At 35.3% G+C, this 6,450-nt stretch overlaps 1 long non-coding RNA gene across 1 annotated transcript; it reads left to right on the top strand.

The window, feature by feature from the left end:
- The first annotated feature begins 367 nt into the window (after positions 1-367).
- On the top strand, positions 368-4,321 carry LOC120591649 (uncharacterized). Its single transcript, XR_005649942.1, has 2 exons — positions 368-547; positions 3,754-4,321. It is a non-coding gene; the product is annotated as an uncharacterized LOC120591649 (long non-coding RNA).
- The last annotated feature ends 2,129 nt before the right edge of the window (positions 4,322-6,450 follow it).

The following is a 6,450-nucleotide window of genomic DNA, read 5'->3' as shown; positions in this document are numbered from 1 at the left end:
AAAACTATTTTTAAGGAAAAATTTATACTTTTTATTGTTAAAGTGAAAGGTTTTGGTTTTGTTTTCTCCCATTACATGTGGGAGAATATTTGCTAAGAGGAGCACACATTTTTTTTTTTTTTTTACATCAAATCAAATGGCTAAAATTAACTGGTTAAAAATTTCAGTATTGTTTTAGAGGTAGTCTAGTTTTGCTAAAAATGAATGATTTTAGTTTGATTTGAAAAGGTCATTAGAAAATGTATAGTTTTTTTCTGGTTTTATGTAAAAATCGTATACAGGCTCCCTTTTATTTCCAAATGTAAATGTAGGCAAATAGAGCTATTTGCTTTGGCTCAAACACTTTTTCTTTCCTTCAGTGTTGAAAAAGAAAATGGTTATATTGGAGATCTCATGAGTTATATTGGAGACCTTTGACCTCTGCAGCCATGTGGCAGAACCCAGCTTCTTACAGATGTAAACTGGCAGCACCTTGTCTCAGCTACTCCCAGTACTTCTTGTTTTCTGCCCTGAAAATGTCTACTTGGCACTCAGATGTGTACCACTGGTAAGCGTGGGGAGGTGTCATGGTTAATTTTATGTGTCAATTTGGCCGGGCGATAGTACCCAGTAAAATAAAGATACTTTACTTAAAACTTATACATTACAAATTAGTGAATTATTAAGTTATACATAAAATAGCCAAACAAATGGAAAATAAGTACATTATTTATATAGAAATAGCTACATGACAATTAAACAATATAAATAATGGTTAAAAGTTATTCTGGATGTTTCTATGAAAGTGTTTTTTTGGATGAGATTAACATTTAAATTAGTAAACATTAAGTAAAGCAGACTGCTCTCCATAATATGAGTGGGCATCATTCAATCAGTTGAAGGCTTAAGAGAAAAAGACTGATCCTCCTCTGAGCAAGAAGAATTCTGCCAATAGATGGCCTTCAGACTCAGATTCTTCCCTGAGTCTTTAACCTGCCAGACTATCTCCTCAAGATTTTGAACTAGCTAACCCTTCACAATCATGTGAGCTGATATCTTAAAATCAATCTATCTGTCTGTCTATCTGTCTGTCTATCTATCGATCGATCGATCGATCGATCGATCTACCTACCTACCTACCTACCTACCTACCTACCTACCTACCTACCTTTATATCTATCTATCCATCTATCTGATTAGCAGACATTTGGTCCTATCCAGAATATCTATGGGCACATTTGGTCCATGCCAAAGGTCCTTGATATTTTGTAGGGAGAATAATAGTTTTAGATGACCCTTACCCTCTACAATTTGTCTCTTCTTGAGCTTCATTTTCTCAGGTTCTCGATGATCTTTTCTTACATTCTTTACCTCTGGTTACCTTTTTGGTTTCCTTCATCTGCATGACTCTTAATTTCTAATTTCCTTCTTAAGCAAGATCCTAACTGCAGGCTCCCAGAGGCCAGGGGCTTTCTTGCTCAATGTGGTCTTTGCTACTCTTCCATCCTCCCAATATTGCAACCCGCAAGAGACCACTCGCTCTGTCTACCTAAGGTAGGCTTGGTTGCTTCTGTTCATCACTATTTAGTCACATGGCTACTCCTACATTTAATCTCATTCAAATATTGCAGCATATCAAGAAGTAAAACAGGCTTCATGAGAACAATGAGGGACTGGGCAAAATTATAACAAAAGAGTTAATTATTCATCTCAGTAGTTGAACTAAATCGTTAGTTGGCAGTGCCTCTTTGGCATGTCCAATGATGCTGTACACTAATTTTACTGTCAAAGGTACACATGAAAAAAGACAGAGATTAAAAGACTTTTGAAGTTCCTTGAGATTGGCTTAAATTCCCAGAGAAGATCATTCCATAACTTATTTTTTTCAATAAGATTTTCTTCCCATTGTGTGCCAACATCCATTAGGTTGCATGGAAGTATTAATCATCCCTGTGGAATTTTATGTTTTCAAAATCTCTTTAAAAATCCACTCTCTTCCCCACCCTTACCAACTGGACATGTATAAACTGGTTTGAATTTTTTTGTTATTGGGTTCTCAGGTCAAGTTGTTAAACTGACTCAACTCGTCAGTTAAATACCTGTGAATTTAGGGCAAACTAGTCAAACTTATTCAAATCAATCCCAGATGCAGAAGTACGTCAGTGTTTCTACATTTATAGCATAGCATATGCTAAAGTCCCCAGAAAAGGTCACAAGCAGAAACAGGGCAAGACGATGACATTGCAGGTATTGTTAGCTCTCTTGGTTTCTAAGTCATTACCTATGACTATAGGCAACATAGAAATGACTGTTTCAAACATGCTAAATATATAGTTTGACTCAGCATTTCACTTTTGATGGAAGGAACCCCAGTAGACAATGAATGAACATTGTGAAACTAGGCATGTGGAAGCATGTTTCCAAAACAGGTTAGAGCCTTGCTAAAACCTCCTAAAATCTTGCCCATCTCAGTTAGTGACAACACTGTCTACCTGGTTACTCAGGCCAAAAGCCCCAAAGTCAATGTCTTTTTCCCTCACCTTACCCACCCCATGCTCCATTGCCACGTTTGATACTTTGGCCAAGCTCTAGCTTCATATCTATGTCCTCAAACCTACATCTTATCACCACGTCCACTAGCATCACTCTAGCCCATGCCACCTGACCCTTTTACCTGGAGAATTGCAATAGTCTCTCCAACCTTACTGATATATTTAACCAAAAAATTTTTTTTTAATTTCTGCAAGACAAAAAAAATGTCATAACAAAATAAATAACTAAACAGGAAAAATACACGTACACACACACAACCAAGTTTAGAATCCTCAATATATAAACAGCTAATACAGATTGTTATTTAAATAATAAATATTTAAATAGAAAAACAGGTAAATTATTTAAACAGTTTGTAATGAAGGAAACATAAATCATATATAAATAAATTATAAGATGTTTAATGTCATTCTAACAAGAGAAATACAAATTTAAAATATAATGAGATGTTGTTGACACTTACATATTGAAAAATTTTTTTTAATTTAATAAGCCTTTATGTTGGTAAGGGGGCAAAATGGTCTATCCTCTCTGAGAGAAATTTTAAAAGTACCATAAGATTTTCAAGTGCATATACTTTTTGCCTTGACAATTCTACATCTAGAAATTCATTTTACAGATAAACAGTAGTCTCCTCTTACCCATGGGAAATAGGTTCCAAGACCCCCAGTAGATGCCTGAAACCATGGATAGTACTGAACCCTATATATACTGTGTTTTTTTCTATACATACATACCTATAATAAAGTTTAATTTATGAATTAGGCACAGTAAGAGATTTATAACAATAACTAAAAAAATAGAACAATTATAACAATATACTCTAATAAAAGTTATGTGAATGTGGTCTCTCTGTCTCTCTCCCTCTCAAAATATCTTATTATACTGTGCTGAACTTCTTATTGTGATGACGTGAGATGATACAATGCCTATGAGATAAAGTAAGGTGAATGACATAGGCATTGTGAGATTGTGTTAGGCTACTGTTGACCTTCTGACAATAAAGGTTACTTGAACTCAAGCCCTGTGATACCTTGCCAGTTGATCTGATAACTGAGATGGCTATGGAGTGACTAATGAGAGAGTAGCATATCTAGCATGGATATGTTGGACAATAAGGGATGATTCATTTCCTGGGCTGGACGAAGAGAGATGCCGTGAGATTTTATCATGCTACACAGATGACATGCAATTCAAGACTTAAAAATTGTTTTGTTCTAGAATTTTCCATTTAATATTTTTGAACCATGGTTGATTGCAAACTCACTGAAACTGTGGAAAGCGAAACCATGGATAAGGGAAGGACTACTGTATTTGCACATGAGCTTAAAGACATGAATACACATTGCAGTAACAAAAGAAGACAGTCAAATGCACACTGGTAGGGAGCTGGTTAAGTTTTGGTATATCCATAGAGTGGAATACTACACAATGGTGAAAAAGAGTAAAATAAAACTACTTGGTATTGATAAGAGAAAATTTCCTAGATATTTTATTAAATTGTGAAAAGCAAGATGTGGAAGAGTATATATGATATTATGTTTTAAAATATGGGTGGGGAAATATACATATATTTTTTACATATACATAGACTGTTTATGGAAGAATATACAAAAAACTGATAACAGTGGTAGTCCCTGCAAAGGTGACCTGAGAACTTGAGGTAAAGGAAAGGAGACTTACTTTTTACTAAATTTTGTTTTGTTTTGTGATGTTTGAATTTGTACCATAGTCAAGAATTGCCTATTTTTAAAAATTATTATATATAATTAAAATTTTTTCATGAAAGGAGTTAGAATAATAATTTTATTTTGGTGACATATAGTTAAGTTGAAAAAAGCAAAAAGAAATGACTAATTATATTCTGTCATTTTTAAGGAAAATAATAATAATACTTTTTTTGAAAAGTGTGAGGTTTTGCTTAAAGAGGTAAAAAAAATTATTTCTATCATGTCTTTACATTTTTAGAATTATATATAAACTAATATTCAGACAAAATAGTAACTAGCACTTAAAGGATGTTTACTATGTGCAAACACTGTGTAAAGTGCTTTAGAATAACAGTATTATTCTCATCTCATTATGGCTGAGGGAATGAAAGCTCAGAGAGATTAATTGACTCACTTAAGGTCACACAGCTAGTAAATTATAGAGATGATGCAAATGTAAGCCACCTGACACCAGAGTCCACATTTATTATTGTATTATTAATGATTCATTTGTTTCATACAAAACAGTGCTTAAGTGTTTTATTTCATACAAAACAGTTCAAAACAAGTATTCATCAGAAAAAGAATCTAACCTTAAACATAGGAAATAAAAACACAAGTATTGTAAATTCATAAGTCTCGTAAATAAACTCATAATACTGTTTCTGATTTTATGGTCAACAATTCAGAAAGATAAAAATACAGCATTTAATATATTGAAATAACAGTTGGGAAATTGTTGATCACTATGTTATACATATAGTAGACATTTTTGCTTGATATTCTTGAACTTGATGAAATCTTAAAGTAATAAATAAAATAATAAATAAAAATTTTTTTCATTTTAGTGTCAGGGTTCAATTGTGCCCCCCAAAAGATATGTTGAAGTCCTCATCGTTTGTTATGGGTTGAATTATGTTCCCTCACTATTCGTAATTTGAAGCACTAATCCCCTTTACCTCTGAATGTAACAGTATTTGGAGAAAAGGTCTTTAAAGAGGTAGTCAAATTAAAATGAGATCTTTAAGGTGGGCCCTAATCCAGTTTGACTGGTGTCCTTATAAAAATTAGGACACAGAGACAGATGTGCACAAAGGGTAGACGATATGAAAGTAGAGGAAGAAGGTGGCCATCTACAAGCCAAGGAGATAGGCCTGGAACAGATCTTCCTAGCACACGCCCATCTCCCTTGCCTGTTTCATTTGGAAACAGGGCCTTTGCAGATATAATCAAGTTAACTTGAGGTCATACTTCCTAGGGCATGGGCCCTAATCCAATATGATTGCTGTCCTTTAAGAAGAAGAGACACGGACACAGGGAAAACCCCATTCGAAGACTAAGGTCAAGACTGGAGTGATGTGTTTACAAGACAAGGATTGCCAACAACACCAGAAAAGCCTAGAACAGATTCTCCCCTAGAGCCTTCAGAGGAAGCATATCCTACCTGACACCGTGGTTTCAGATGGTTGGCCTCCAGAACTGTGAGAGAATAAATTTCTGTTGTTTTAACCCACTCAGTTTGTGGTACTTGTTGCAGCAGCCCCAGAGTCAGGTCAGCGTGGGAGTGACTTGTTATGCAAGTGCTCAGGGTGAAACCATTAAGGGAGGAGTGCGGAGAGCACACTGTGAAGGCGACACAAAGGTGGTCTGCCAAGTTCCACAGATGGCGACTCCCCCTGACTCTGCGGGGAGCTCTGGAGTGTAAGTGATGCCTCGAGGTGGGCTCACCCAAGGAAAGGGGCTAGGATTCTGCCTCAGCACTCCATCAGTCACAGGTTCTAGACTACCCTGAGTAACTTTATCTGAAGGCAAGTGAGATTCAGTAACTAGAAGGTAGTTCTTCATAAAAGTACAGCACATGTTGCTTGTTGAAATCAAAAGCATCCCAAAGAGAGGATGAATAAAATGGTAAAAAGGGAGGCGAGGGAATTGAGACAGAGCAACAGCATTATCCAACACATCAAATAATCTGGTCTGTGATATCTTGAGTCCAGAAAGCTGGACGCTGGATGCTGATTTCCAGCTCTGCTATTCACTTGGGTAACTTTGAGAATATATCTTTACATTGTGGGCCTCAGTTGACTCTTCTGTTAAGAGATAATAGTAATGTTTTTATAATTTTTTTTTTTTCCAGAAGATGTTATTTTTCAGGGCTGATACTCATCTGGTATAGTTACATATGGATTGTTAAAACATAAATAGTTCTGTA

This window comes from Pteropus medius, unplaced genomic scaffold, assembly GCF_902729225.1.
Source record: "Pteropus medius unplaced genomic scaffold, Ma_sr-lr_union100, whole genome shotgun sequence".
Lineage (NCBI taxonomy): Eukaryota > Metazoa > Chordata > Mammalia > Chiroptera > Pteropodidae > Pteropus > Pteropus medius.
This window is presented reverse-complemented; position numbering and strand designations above follow the sequence as displayed.